Source organism: Ailuropoda melanoleuca, chromosome 9, assembly GCF_002007445.2.
Source record: "Ailuropoda melanoleuca isolate Jingjing chromosome 9, ASM200744v2, whole genome shotgun sequence".
Lineage (NCBI taxonomy): Eukaryota > Metazoa > Chordata > Mammalia > Carnivora > Ursidae > Ailuropoda > Ailuropoda melanoleuca.
The window spans coordinates 19,046,867-19,061,805 of record NC_048226.1 but is presented as its reverse complement, the minus strand read 5'-3'; the positions used below and the strand labels follow the sequence as shown (position 1 = coordinate 19,061,805).

Sequence of the window (14,939 nt, the reverse complement as noted above, 5' to 3'; positions counted from 1 at the left end):
GTCCAGTTCCCTTGGTTGTACACCTGGGAATGGAATGGCTGGGTTGTAAGGTGATGCTATGTTTGACTGATTGAAGGACCGACAGACTGTTCTCCACAGTGGCTGCACCATTTTACATTCCTACCAGCACGATAGGAAGAGTTTAGTTTCTCTCCGTTGTCATCCACACTTGTTTTATTATTTTCATTTTCTTCTCCTTCTAGCCATCCTTGTGGGTGTGAAGTATATCTCATTGTGGTTTTGATTTGCACTAATTTCCCTAATGACTAATAATGCTGATGCATCTTTTCATGGGCCGTTTGGACATTTTTACATCTTCTTTGGAGAAATGTCTATTCAGATCTTTTGCCTATTTTAAAAAATGGGTTGTTTGTCTTTTATTATTGGGTTGTAAGAGTTCTTTAACTAGTCTTGGGGCGCCTGGGTGGCACAGCGGTTGAGCGTCTGCCTTCGGCTCAGGGCATGATCCCGGCGTTCTGGGATCGAGCCACATCAGGCTCCTCCGCAGTGAGCCTGCTTCTTCCTTTCCCACTCCCCCTGCTTGTGTTCCCTCTCTCGCTGGCTGTCTCTATCTCTGTCGAATAAATAAATAAAATCTTTAAAAAAAAAAAAAGAGTTCTTTAACTAGTCTAGATACTAGATCCTGACCAGTTACCTGATTTGCNCCTCTCTCGCTGGCTGTCTCTATCTCTGTCGAATAAATAAATAAAATCTTTAAAAAAAAAAAAAGAGTTCTTTAACTAGTCTAGATACTAGATCCTGACCAGTTACCTGATTTGCAAATGTTCTCTCCCATTCTGTGGGTCGTTCTTTCCCTATATTGATTGTGCCCTTTGATGCACCCCCAAAGTTTTCAATTTTGATGAAATTCAGTTTATTTTTTCTTTTATAGCTTGTGCTTTTAGTGTTGTATTTAAGAAACTATCGCCTGATTGAAGGTCAAGATTGAAATCCGTATTCTTCTAAGAGTTCTATGGTTTTAACACTTACGCTTAGGACTTTGATCCATTTTGAATTAATTTTCCATATACTGCGAGGTAAAGATGTAGACTCATTATTTTGCATATGACTATTTAGTTTCCCCAACACCATTTGCTTTATAAAAAAAAAAAAAAGTGTTCCATCCTCCATTGGGTGATTTTGGCACCCTTGTTGAAAATTAATTGGCTATAGGTTTATGAGTTTATTTCTGGACTCTTGGGTCTAGTCTGCTGGTCTGTTCACCTGTCCCTGGGGCAGTACCACGCTGTTTTGATTACCGTAGCTTTTGTAGCAAGTTTCACCATTGGGAACTATCTCCAGCTTTGTTTTGGTGATTCTGGGTCCGCTACAATTCCATACAAATTATAGGATCATCTTGTCGATTTCTGGGGTTGGAGGGGAAGTACTTGGAATTTTGATAGAAATTTCACTGAGCCCAATTCAATTTAGGGAATATTGCCGTCTTAACAATATTGAGTGTTCCAATCCATGGATATGAATGTCTTTTCCTTTATTTCGATCTTCTTTCATTTCTTTCAGCATTGTTTTGTGGTTTTCAGTCCACACGTCTCGTGCTTCCCTGGTGACATTTGTCCCTAAGTATTTTTTCTTTCTGATGCTTTTGTAAATGGAAGGGCTTTCTTAATTTTGCCCTCAGATTGTTTTTTTTCTCTGGGAAGGCAGTCTTTCGTCACTCTCTTTTTGGCTCATAACCATTTCTTGAAGCAGTCTTTATTAAATTCCTACTTTGGGCCAGGCACTGATGGAGGCGACGTGGCTACACCAGGAAAGAAAACGAGGATAATCATTACGTCTTCTGCTGTGGTCACCGACAGCGGTCTCTGACGTCTTCATCTCTCTCTCTGTCAGATTCGAACTCATAGTGAAAGGCAAGGACTAGGTTCCAGTCTTGCTTCTCTGTGGAGACATTTCCCTGAGGTTTGCTTTCACTTTTTTGTTGTTCCCAGGGGCCTACTTCTTGATCACGCTAGAACCTTCTCCTGCCCTGGTCCTTTTCTGAATTCTTCATGAAGCACAGTTTCGGGGGATTTTTTTTTTTTCAACCAGGGAGAAGGAAAGAGCATTGACTTGCCTTATGTAGAAAATTGACTTTAAATGATCAAGTCATCTGTAAGGTTCCCCTGCTCCCCCTCAATCACTTTCTTTCTGCCTTTAGGATAATAAATGACTATTTTGAAAAGACGTTACTGTAACAAAGTCTAAAAATACAAAAATGCAAAATTTTAAATCACTGGAAATTCATGTATTTTAAAAGTCAGAAACTCCTGAATTCTTTTTTAAAAGCCCCAGAGTGCCTGGCCTGCTGTTAAAAGTTAAGGCCCAACGTCTCCTGCCACTTGCATCCTCAAGCGTTCCCTGCTCCGCGGGCACAGGCAGACTTCCAGCGCCCGTCAGCACCGCCACTCGCCCCGGGGGGCCGGCACGACAGAGGCTGGCGGCCGCACCCACGCAGACACGTGCTTCCCTTGAGCTGTGTGTTCACATGGCCCAACTTGTCTGTCCGAGGCCTGTGTCTGTAGCAGGGAAGAGCGTGCACACTGCTGTGATTCTGGTAGATGTTCATTTACACTTCTACGAACTTTGCAAGTCAGGGTCGCTCCCTGGGCCTCGGTGTCCTCTGCTGGATGGGAAACAGAGCGGAGCGAGATGCTCTCTGAGACCTATGAGAGGAAGTGTCCCTCTCTGAGGCAGTGGCCCAAGTGGCTCATCCACATCCTGGAGGGGGTCTTGCTGACCTGAGGTGACCCCTTCCCCATCTCTAGCCTGCCCACATCCTACTCCTCTTCCTGACCCGCTGGAGCTGTCCTCCTCCTGCAGGGGTGGGGTGGGTGGCGAGATCACAGGTGCCCAGGAGATCCCAGACCCTCCAGACCAGCACTTCTCATGGGCGGGTGTATCAACATGCAGGAGCTGTTGGGGTGTGTCAAGTGGTACCCCAGATCCTGCAAGACCATAGGGCGCCGGGCTTTTTAGGCCATCACAAGGATCGATGGGAAGCTACTGGGGATTTTAAGCAGAGTAGAGAGATGATCTGAACTTCTCTGTTAATAGGCTCACTCTGACAGCTTGGTTAGACTACCCTAAGTGTGGTTGGAGAGGGGAAGAGGCTCAGAGACAGGGAGGCTAGTTAAGAGGTCATCACAATAGGAGAGAAGGTGACTCAGACCAGGGTGGTAGCAGTAGAGATATTCGAAGCAGTCAGATTGCAAAAGCAGTGGCCGACAGATCAGAGGGCTATGAGAGAAGGGAGGGGGCATCGATGACTCCAGAAGTTTTGTTCTGTGCAGTGCAAGAATGGACTTAACAGTTTCCTGGATATGCAACATTGCAGGGGTGGGGGTGCTGGAGAGAAGATCAGGAACTCAGTTGGGGGTGGGGCTACCTGTGACAAATCCAGGTGGAGATGTGTACCTGGTCGTCAAGGTGGAGGTCGGGGCTGGAAATACACGTTCAAGTGTCAGCCAGTAGCTGGTAGTGAAAGCCACAGTGTAGACAAGCTCTCCCAGGGGGCGAGTGGGGATACCCTGGGGTCCTCCAGGGGTGGGCACTGGGAGGAAATCTATTTACGCCGTGATGATTCTCCCAAGTGCAGGTACCAAGCTTGGGGGTTGCCGTGGTACCCAGCACAAAATCACATGCCACGCACCTCCCCACAGCCCTTCCCACTGCCTCAGCTCCCTGGCTCCTGCCCTCATTTTCCACACTGATCTCCCGAAACTTGTCTTCTGGCTCCTGCCAGGTTCCCAGCGCCTCTGCTCTGTGGGTCATTACAGGTGTGCAGTGGCCTTTTGGTGAATGAATGAGTCCAGTTGGAATGTTCTGTGATCACCACATGATCAGCTGCTCTGTGTGCTACAGCAGACACCTGCTTAGCAATGCAGGGGTTACCCCCGAGGCTCCCCCCACCCCCTGTGTGAAATCCTGAAACAGGCCGGTGTCCATCCTTGGTCCTAATTAGAACCTGGGTCTTTGGCAGGGTGAGACAGGACCAGGAAAGCTCTTCTAGCCCTGACCTTTGGTGGCATATTGGAATTTGGGGGACTGGGACACGCTGTCACAGAGAGTCTGCACATTCCTGCAGCTGTTCCTACGGCAGTTCATTTGCACAAGAGTTACCCTGAAGGAGGCCGCTCCCCAGCTGGGGAGGCAAGTGTAGGCAAGCGGGCCCGCCACTGCTGCTGTATTTCAAGCCCTTCTTTCTGTGTGCAAGCAGGATGGGCGCCTCTCTCTGGGCTGCATGCTCAGCACACCCAGGCATTAGGGCGTCCTCCCTCTGCAAAAGGCAGATTTGCTCTTAGTTCCAGCAGCATCTCTCCGGGCAGGGGCGGGGGGAGTGAGAATGAGCTTTCACCCAGTCTGCCTTTCAAAGCAGGGCTACCTCCAACCCTGACACATTCGGGTCAGTCTGGTGGTGTCTGTGAGGGACCTCAGCCACAGAAGGTGATGCCAGTTGACCAAAGTTTCCCACTGATCCAGTGTTGGAATTCCAGGCCTGGGAACTGCCTTTCAGTGTGGTCGGTGCTCAGGACATGATCAGTCCCAAAGCACATGTCTTTCCCTCCCTAGTTGTCGGGTCAGAGTGGCCTCTCAGCACAGGTCACCACCAGTCTTGGTGCCAAGAATAATGCAGCAAATACCAAGACAGGCTGGCCAGAAAGAGCAGTGCAGTTCTCGTTCTCTGCACTGCTTCCAAGACCCTGTTTTGGGGATGAGGTGCTGGTACCTTTGTGGTTCACTTCAATATCCTTCAAATCTCTGCATCTCACTTAAATCCTTAAGCAAACAAACCAACCAGCGCAGCTCCAATGGCATGCTCTGGAATAGTACTGTAATGTCTCCGTTAAGACCAGGGTTTATTAAGTAACCATGTCTTTTCAATATGCCAGCTCAAGCAATCCTCACCTCCTGTCAGATTGAACCTGATTTATGTCATTCGTTTGAAAACTATTTTTTGAAGACTGAGTCACAGATTAGTCATTCCTGTTCCTCTTCATTTCCTGGGCCAAAGGAAGGGTGTGTCTGCTCCTAGGATCACTCTCCTCCGGGAGACAAGCAAGGAGTGGAAAGGAGCACGCGTCCTGATTCACAGCTGCGTTGTGCTTACAGGTGGCTTTTCATTCATTCTTGTGTTCCGCACACCTGTATTGAACTCTACTGAGTGCTGGATCCGGGCACACTGGGACCTTGCCCCTGACTGGGGAAGAGGCGTGGGCCCAAGGGTAAGGGTTGGGGAGTGGGCTTGGCAGGGAGCCCGGCGCCCAGGGTGGGTATGCAACCCAGGCACCCAGCAGACCACCCCAGGTGCCATCCAGAGCCTGCAAGGCCTGGGCCAGGGAGCTGGTGGCAGTGGGCCCAGAGCCTAGGTCCCACCTTGCAGAACATCTTCTGGAGAAGTATGGCTGCATTTTAGAAGATTTCCATCTGGAATGCTCAAAATGTTAAGTCTGGGTCTTTCTGAAGCAGGAAGTTTCAGTCCTCTGGGAACGTGTCTGCCTCAGTCCCCTGCATCTGGTTTGGAACAGGCCTGGGAACGGTCGGATCCTCCTGCCTCCACTTTTCCCACATCTCTGATGTCTTAGTCCGTTCAAGCTGCTTTACCAAAGTGCTGGAGACTAGGTAGCTTGTCGACAGCATAAAGTCATCTCTCAGTTCTGGAGGCGGGCAAGTCCCAGATCAGGCTGCCAGCGCTGGCGGGTTCTGGGGAGGGCTCTCTGACCTGTTGCAGGTGGTCGCCTTTTCCTTGTCTCCTTACATGGCGGGAGCTCAGCAAGCTAACTTTCTGGGGTCACTTTTAGTAAGACGCTAACCCCATTCACGAGGGCTCCACCCTTCTGATCTAATCACCTCCCTAAGGGACCACCTCCTAGTGCCATAACACTGGGGGCAAGTTCCAACATGTGAATCGGGGTGGGGGGTGCAGGTGGATGGCTCAGTCAGTTAAGCATCTGCCTTCAGCTCAGGTCATGATCCCAAGCCCCGTGTCAGGCTCCCTCTCCGTATGCCCCTCCCCTCGCTCCTGCTCTCAATCTCTCTCTCTCTCAAATAAATAAATAAAATCTTTAAAATATCTATATGAATTGGGGGGCATCCAAGCATTCAGTCCGTAATGACACCCGGGCCTTGGTGCTGTGCCTTTTCTCCTATAAGATGAGGATGAACACACCTGGCTAAGGTGTAGAAGGTGACGACCCAGACCAAGTAACTTAAGATCGCCCCCCCCATCCTGCCCCCCTCGCCTCAGAGCCCACATTGGTGGTCACACCTGGGGCACAAGGCAAAGCACCACTCAGGCCAGCCCCTGCCCAGGTGGGCATCCTGCGTGGCCCCCTGGGGTGCAGGGAAGCCCCCAGCACCTCCTGGTGACCTGGGGCTCCTGCGAACACCCCGACGCACATGGCACTGTGGGTCCTCCCCTGCTCAGCTGGAAGTGACCTTGGCCTTGAGTGGCACCAGGGCTGTCTTTGCTTGGGGCTTCTCTCATTCACTCGGCACGCCCTTAGACTGCACACGGGCGCCACGCCAGATCCGCGGGGCAGGCACAGGTCGAAGCATGCTTCTTCATTCTTCGCCCCTGCACCCCACTCCGCCCTGAAGGCTCAGCTCCGTGCCCTGCACGGAGAGCTTCACCAGGGCTGTGGTTTGTCCCTGGCCCTGGCCCTCGCTCCTTCACAACCACCTGAAGAGCTTGGGCACCTCCCACCCTCTTCCCCGGTGAGGGGAGTTGCGAGGCATGGACTTGAAATGAAAAATATCATCAGGCAAGCTTTCCAGTCCTCTTTCTGTAATCGACACCATGTATCTTGTCCCATGGCTCCGATGGGCTTTAGTTTCACAGAGTTGGTATTCACAGAGTCATAAATAGACTTGTCTGAGACAATTGATGGCATTTTTAAAACTTCTATGTCATTTCTCTTGAATGCAGAGAATTCACTTTTTCTCCCCGATTGAAATTTCTCTTCTTTTTTTTACCCCCTAGTCTTGCCTCTGATTCCAAAAAAACAGCAACCCACGTAGGCCAGGTTTTCCTTGGTTTCACCAGCATTTCCAGATTCCTACTGATCTAGGGGAGCAGTAAAATGTAGCAAAGAGGGGAATGGGATGATAGTGTTTCTGCATTCTCCGTCAGGTACTGGTGTCATGTGATCTCACTGCTAAAAGTCAGTATAGAATCAGAGCAACTTAGGGGAACCTGGGTGGCTCAGTGGTTAAGCGTCTGCCGTCGGCTCAGGGCCTGATCCCAGGGTCCTGGGATCGAGCCCCACGTTGGGCTCCCTGCTCTGCTCGGAGCCTGCTTCTTCCTCTCCCACTCCCCCTGCTTGTGTTCCCTCTTTCGCTGGCTGTCTCTCTCTCTCTCTGTCAAATAAATAAATAAATAAATAAATAAATAAATAAATAAAATCCTTAAAAAAAAAAGAATCAGAGCAACTTAAACAGCCCTAGATGATGATAAGGAATTAAGGTTTATGAAAAAAAAAAGGTTCTTATCGCTAGTGGTACATATGATCGTATTTACCAGTGAAGTATTAATGAGATCTAGGATTTACTTTAATTTTTTTAAAGATTTTATTTATTTATTTGAGAGTGAGAGAGAGAGTGAGCGAGAGAGAGAAAAGGAGCAGGGGGCAGAGGCAGACAAAGAGGGAGAAGCAGACCCCCTGCTAAGCAGGGAACCCGATGTGGGACCCCATCCCAGGACCCCGGGATCACAACCTGAGCTGAAGGCAATGCTTAACTGACTGAGCCAGCCAGACACCCCTAGTATTTGCTTTAAGATACTTCAGGAGAGGGGCGCCTCGCTAGCTTAGTCAGTAGAGCGTGTAACTCTGGATCTCGGGGTCAAGCCCCATGTTTGGGGTAGACCTTACCTAAAAAAAATTAAAAAGTAAAAAATAAATACTTCAGGGGACACGGGGTGGAGGGAGTGAGCAGGGATAGACAGAAGAAAATGTGCAGGACATTGGTGATTGTTGACACTGTGATGGGGACATGGGAAGTCGCTGTATTGTTGTCTCTATTTTGTCTTTATTTGAAAATTTCCATCGTGAAACTGGGGAAAATAAAGATACACCTTGGGAGAGCATTTCTTCCCAAGAGGTCAAACATGGAAGACTTTCTTAGAGATTTAGGTTGTACAATTAAATAAAATAACAACGATGATGTTGCCTGGGAGGAAATACACCTTAATTCCCCATAAGTGTATGAGGAGCAAAAAGGTTCCATCTGCCATGGGAGAGCTAGTTTCTTTGGATTGGGTTATTTGGACTTTCTTTACCCTGGAATCTATCTAGGAATAAGGCAGGGCGTCAAACTGTGTGTGTGAGTGCATGGATTGGGGTGGGTATCGTGTGTGTGTGTATATATATATATATATACATACACATGAGGGTATGTGTATATGCATGAATGTGTATGTATCATGTGTGTGGGGTGTGGGTGTAGGTGGGTACATATACATGTATGAATGTGTGTGTGTGTGTGTGTGTGTGTGTATTTGCTTATTTTTAAAGAACCGACATACCATAGAGGTTCAGCTCCAGAGCCAGCCTGCCCATCAGATCCATATTCGGCCACTTGCCAGCCGTGACCTCAGACAGATCATTGCCATTCTCTGAACCTCAGTGCCTCTTCTGCATAGGGCCTTGGAAGGATTAAATTTAGAAGCCTGTGTCAAGTGCTTGGTGTTCTATTATTAACATGCTTCCTCGTGGCAATTGTATTGTGAGTGTTTGATCCTCATTTTGTGGGAGAGGAAGCTAGTTCCAATCTATGCAGAAGACCTTGACTGAGCTCACGCAGCCACAAGGGCAGAGCCCGGCTCGGTGACCACAGGCAGCCTTCAGTTGATGTTTCTCTTTTTAGCCCTGTGGCCAGTGGTTTTCCTATATCTGGGCGTTAGGGTATTTTTGGTTGGTTTTTTTATTTTAAGCGTCCTAATTATAAGATAAAGGTCAAATCAAATATTGAAGTCTAACAGGTGCCTTGTACTTGGAGGGTCTGCTGTGTGCTATGTGCATGACTTCTAGAAAGTGTTTCTCCTGAGAGGCTGCTTCACTTGGACTGAGAGTCAAGTGAGCATGGGTGTGGGCACCGCCCTTTATTTATTTTATTTTATTTTTTTGACCTACCAGAGCACTTGAAACACAATAGGCACTTAGAATAGATGGTTATTCATTTTTAAAGGGTTTTCCTCTGTACTGTGTCTCAGGCTTCAATATCATTGAGATAGCCACTTTTCACAAATCTGTTGATTTTTGTTTTAAAGATTTTATTGATTTACTTGAGATAGAACAAGAGTGAGAGAGTGAGAGAGAGAGAGAGCATAGAGGGAGAGGGAAGAGCCTACTCCCCACTTAGCAGAGATGCCAACGCAGGGCTCAATCCCAGGACCCTGAGATCATGACCTGAGCCAAAGGCAGCTGCTTAACCAACTGAGCCACCCAGGAGCCCCACAAGTCTACCATTTACAGACAATCTCAGTCAATATCACCATGAAATTAAAGGGGTGGGAGGAACCTAACTGAATGAATATAAAGCTCATCTGGAAGAATGAACACAGAGAATCACAACAGAACATCCAAAAAAAATTAAATGCAGGTATTCAAACATACAGGTGACCCTTGAACAACACAGGGGTTAGGGGTGCCAACCCATGGCATAGTCGAAAATCCACATATACCTTCTGACTCACAGGGCGCTTTTGTGGCTCAGTCAGTTAAGCATCTGACTCTTGGTTTTGGCTCAGGTCATGCTCTCAGGGTTGTGGGATTGATCCCCACATCAGGCTCCATGGTCAGTGGGGAGTCTGCTTAAGATCCTCTCCCTCTGCCCCTCCCCTGCTCTCTCTTTCTCTCTCTCTCTCAGATAAATAAATAAATAACTCTTAAAAAAAAAAACCTACTGATTCCCCAGAATTTAACACGAATAACCTACTGTTGACTGTAAGCCCTACTGATAACCTAAGCAATTAACACGTATTTTGTATATGTATTGTATACTATATTCTTCCAGTAAAGAAAGATTGAGGAAAGAAAATGTCATTAAGAATATCATAAGGAGGGGTGCCTGGGTGGCTCAGTTGGTTAAGCATCTGCCTTTGGCTCAGGTCATGATCCCAGGGTCCTGGGATGGAGCCCTGCATCTCTCTCTGCTGCTCTCCCTGCTTGTGCGGGCTTTCTCTCTCTCTGTTGAATAAATAAATTTTAAAAATCTTTAAAAAAAAAAAAAAAGAGTATCCTAAGGAAGAGAAACTACTTTCACAATGCTGTATTTATCGAAAAAAATCCACGTATAAGTGGACCCATGCAGTTCAAACCCATTTGTTCACGGCTCAACTGTATTTTTAAACTAAAATAATTAAAACAGCATGACCGTGGTGCTGGTATAGGGAGATAAGTCAGGGGGAACAGAAGAAGTGTCCACAAATAGACCCATAGAGAAACACTAAGTACAGCATTTCAAATCGGCGGTGAAAGAATGAGGTGCTGAATAAAAGCTCTCGACAACTGGCTAACCATTTGGAGAGGAGAGCATGATTTGGGTAGATTTATACACATAAAATCAGAAACTTCTGCTTGGCAAAAAATACCATAAAATTAAAATTAGAAAAATATTTATGAAATATTTTGGATGAACTCGAGTAATCCACAGATGGTCTCCTTCACTTCACTCAAGCCTGATGGCAGCTAGCAATTTTCTGTAAAGGGCCAGATAGTAAATATATTAGGCTTTCTGGTCTCTATGACAAGTGCTCCGCTCTGCCATTATAATATGAAAAGCACCATAGAAAATATGTAAGTGAATGCATACGCTGTGTTTCAGCAGGACTATACAAAATCAGGTGGGGGGTCCGTGACCTTAGTTTGTTGCTTTATGCTCTAGCCTATTTACAAATTGCAGCTGAATGGAGAACTCTGTTACCTTATAATTAGGAGGCCTGTTTATTTGGGTGTTGTTTGAGGCCTGTCCTCCTGTCCCCATTTACCCACCCATGGACCCCCACTGTCCTATGTGCATGGTAACAAGGAGCACTCCAGGGGGCAAATATATATATGTATATATGCATGTGTGTGCAATATTACAAATTTTACTGATGCAAAGTATGCATAGCACACAGCTAGCAAAGAATAATAAAATGCACTGTTCACGCTGTTGAATTGCGTACAGCCCATTGATTCTGAGAGAAGGCTTTCATTGATTTTTGCCAAACTTGTGTCTATAGCCTATCTGTGGTTGCAATTGATGAACAGCTGTCCTTTGGCATAAATATAAGTTGGAACTTATTTGCCAGCAATGTGGGCAACCTCATTGTTGAACTGGATGATAGCTTTCAAACACTGGAAGAATGTTGCCTCAATGTTTTGATGCTGTCGCCAGTGTAATGGCTGACTACAGATATAATGCACTTTTAAGTTTCATCTGCATTATGACTATTTCCTCCTCCATCACTTTCTGAAGTCTAGAAAATCAACAGTAAATCAAGCCCGGTTTTGCAGTGTTTATTGATTTCTGCTTGTCAGTGCTCGCCCCGTGGCTGATTTCAAGCCACCCACCAGTGCAATGTCGGAAACAGTAACCACAAGTCGATAGTATTTCTACTGTATAGATGGAATAGATGTAAATAACTCCCAAAGCATGGATAATGATAAAATCCAGTAAAATGATTAGGAAGTGATGATTTTTCAGTATTTATTACCTTTGTTTTCAATATAATTTATTAAGTATAAGTTTATATCACTTAATTTTTAATAATGGCTGTATTTATCAATCAGTTCACAAAGTTCCTGAAAATGTTGACAATCGATACATCAGTGCGAAGTGGCCCTAGCATACCACTAGAGTCATAAAGGACTATCTTTCGGGATGGGTGTCCTTTAAGGGAGATGCATTCAATGTATGACCAAGGCTCAGACTTTATAATGTGCTCTGTCCCCCAGCCCCTATCTCCTCGTTATCCCAGCAGAGCCAGCCCATCTCTGAGTGGAGCCTTGGAGCCTCCCTCAGGACTAGACATCACAATCAGGGGCTCTCATTTCATTGGTTTATTTCTTCTCAAGACCCACTCAGAAGGGTAAAGGTCTAATTGCCATTGGTTTAACTGCTTATTTAACAAATCAAACTATTTTTCTAGCAACTAAATGTTGCTATCAGTAAACGGTTGTCATTTGAATTCTCAAAATGCTAAGAAGTCATTTTTCCAAGGCAGGGAGTGAAAAAAACAATCTTTGGTATTAAAAAAAAATTGCAATACACGGGCAGACACCTTCTTTTTCTCTAGCATCTCAACCCCCACAATTAGATGTTAGCAAACAAAGCTTTATATACTAACACAGGCTTTATATATGAAGAGTGGTTACAAGTCACTAAGAAATACACAAAGCACCCCAGTACAAAAATCAGCAAAGAGCCTAGAAGACAGTTCATAAAGAAAAAATGTTAAATAACCAGCGAACAAAAGGTATTCAGTCTTTGTAGCAATCGAAGAAAATATAAATTAAAACACGGGAAGGTAAATACTCTGCTAGCAAGCCAACAATCAGAAGTGCCAGAGATTGTAAGGCGAATACCCAGAATGTCCAGTATTCTGCACTTGGGGTCACAGTGTGATTTGGTGAAAAGAACATGAATGTTGAAGCAGTAAGGCATCGGACCCAATGCTGGCTCTACCAGCTACTGGCTGGGGGACCTTGTGAGTAATAATAATTCTCTCAGAGGCGTGTTGTGAGCACCTGATGGGAGTGAACTTTTCTAGCACAGCCTGGCATGTAGTGGGTTGTCATGGAAACTCAGGTTCCAAACACCCCCCACCCGCACTCGCTTGCTACAAGCTTGGGTTCTAATCATAGCCTTTAGGAACTGGTCCATTTGCCCTCTGGTGAAGTTCCAGCCCAGAGGTAACTGGCAGAGACCAGTCTCGGTGTCTTTGAGGAAGATTGAACTGGCTCTGCTTTTCTGGAGAACCCAGGAATTTGGAAACAGTAGCATCCAGGATTGCTGTGCTGAGTGCAAGCTGGATCACCATGTAGTCAAGGGACTGACTGGAAAACTCTTTCAAGTCTTGAACTCAGCAGGTACATTTCTATTCATTCTTCTTCTTAAGCAATGCTTTTTTTTCCCCAATAAAAGAAACCAAAACTTGCTAACCAACCGCTTGCTTTTGACACTGCTGTGAGGAGATCCTACCCCACAAACGGACTGGCTTTTCAGTGGCCTTTGTGTGTGGCGGGTGCATTCCCCAGAGCCAGAGCCATTTAAGAAGTTCTCACACATCTTGGCTTTCTTTTGGAGCTCAGCCCAGTATACCCAACTCCACCTGCTCGCTTCCTTGGAATCCCATCGTTGCTTCTCTCCTTAGCACAAACATGAAAGTTGAAGCCGGGGCGAGATCAAAGAAGTTCAGGAAGAATTTTAGTGCTTTTGCCAAAACCTGCAGGGTAAGCTATCAGGGCACAGACAAGCTATGAAGATCAAGCCCCAGCCACAGTCCATTTGACTTGACTGTGACCTGGTGGGTGGCGGGAGGAAGACCAGGCTGCCATGTAAACTGGAGTTGTGGCACAAGATTTGGGCTCTGGGTCCTGTTTGGGGTGAGCTCAGAGCAGGGTGTCTAGCAGGTGTGGTCTGAGTTCCAGTAAGCCACTTGCGGGCTTGGCCTCCATTGCTGCACATGTGTGATGGGAATAATAGGACTTATGAATACTATAGAATTTTTACTTCCTGGGCCTGGATGAGATTCAAATGTAGGAAGATTTTATATGAAAAAAAATACTTCTGGAGGATTTTTTTTGAGGTTTTGATCAGGGACGCTTGGGTGGCTCAGTCGGTTAAGCCTCTGCACTCAGCTCAAGTCATGATCCCAGGGTCCTGGGATCGAGTCCCGCATCGGGCTCCTTGCTCAGGGAGAAGAAGCCTGCTTCTCCTTCTGCCTGCCACTCCCCCTGCTTGTGCTCTCTCTGTCTCTCTGACAAATAAATAAATAAAATCTTTATTTAAAAAAATAAAGGTTGTGATCTATGTTCGGCCATAGTGCCTGAAATATTAAAAGCACCAACACATATTTCTCGGTGGTAGGCCGTCTTGGAACCTATATGTGTGTCTCATGTGCCCAATTCTGCAAGCCGGCCTTTTACTATTATCTAGTGTCTTACAAAGGTGCTAGGCTCACTTGAATGGGAAGACAGCAGGGCAAAGGTTCTTCTCAAATATGGCTCATGTCTTCTATGTCCAGCCACGTGTAATGATTGCATTTTATGCCATCAGTGTCCCACTGGACCTGTTATGAGCCTCTGCAGAATGGCTCAACCCCTCTGCCCTTGAGCCTCGCCTCTTGCCCAGTGAAGAGGTCTGGCCCCCAGTTTATCTCCTCAGTGTCCCCAGGTGAAGGCTGACTTAGGGCACAGTCGTTCCCATACAGGTAGGAACAACACCCTAGGGAGTCAGGTCCTTCCCAGCAGGACTTGGGGGTGCTGTGGCTTTTCTTTCCACTTCCAGAGGAGACATGCCATCTGGGCTCCCAGCATCTGGCTGCCTGGAGGGGAACAGGGGACACACTGAAAATGCACAGAAGGGTTTCCAATGAGAGACAGAAGATAAGCTCCTGCCCTTCCCCCACACTCCACAAAGCCTCTTTGGAAGACATCCCCTGGCCAAGCGCCCTGCTGTTTGGTTGTGAAGCCAGAGCTAGTTGGGTATTTTATCCCCACCCCCTTCCCTGCCTTCTCCCTTTCCCCCTTGCTCTTGTTTCCCTGAGGTCCTACCTCCCAATAAAGCCTCAGCCCGTAGGCTTGGCCTCAGATTCCCATTTTCTAGGGAACCCGGGCTGGAGCCCATATTCGGGTGTCAGACCGAACATGAGTTTCAATAATCTGTAGGAAATATTGGAGAGGGAGAGAGGATCAAAAGCATCATATTTAGTACTGGCCCAGTGTGATTTCCCTGCT

General features: G+C 46.7%; 1 protein-coding gene across 2 annotated transcripts in view; it reads left to right on the top strand.

The window, feature by feature from the left end:
- Positions 1 to 14,939, top strand: part of PCSK6 (proprotein convertase subtilisin/kexin type 6) — a 152,107-nt gene that overhangs the window by 96,683 nt on the left and 40,485 nt on the right. The window lies entirely within an intron of this gene.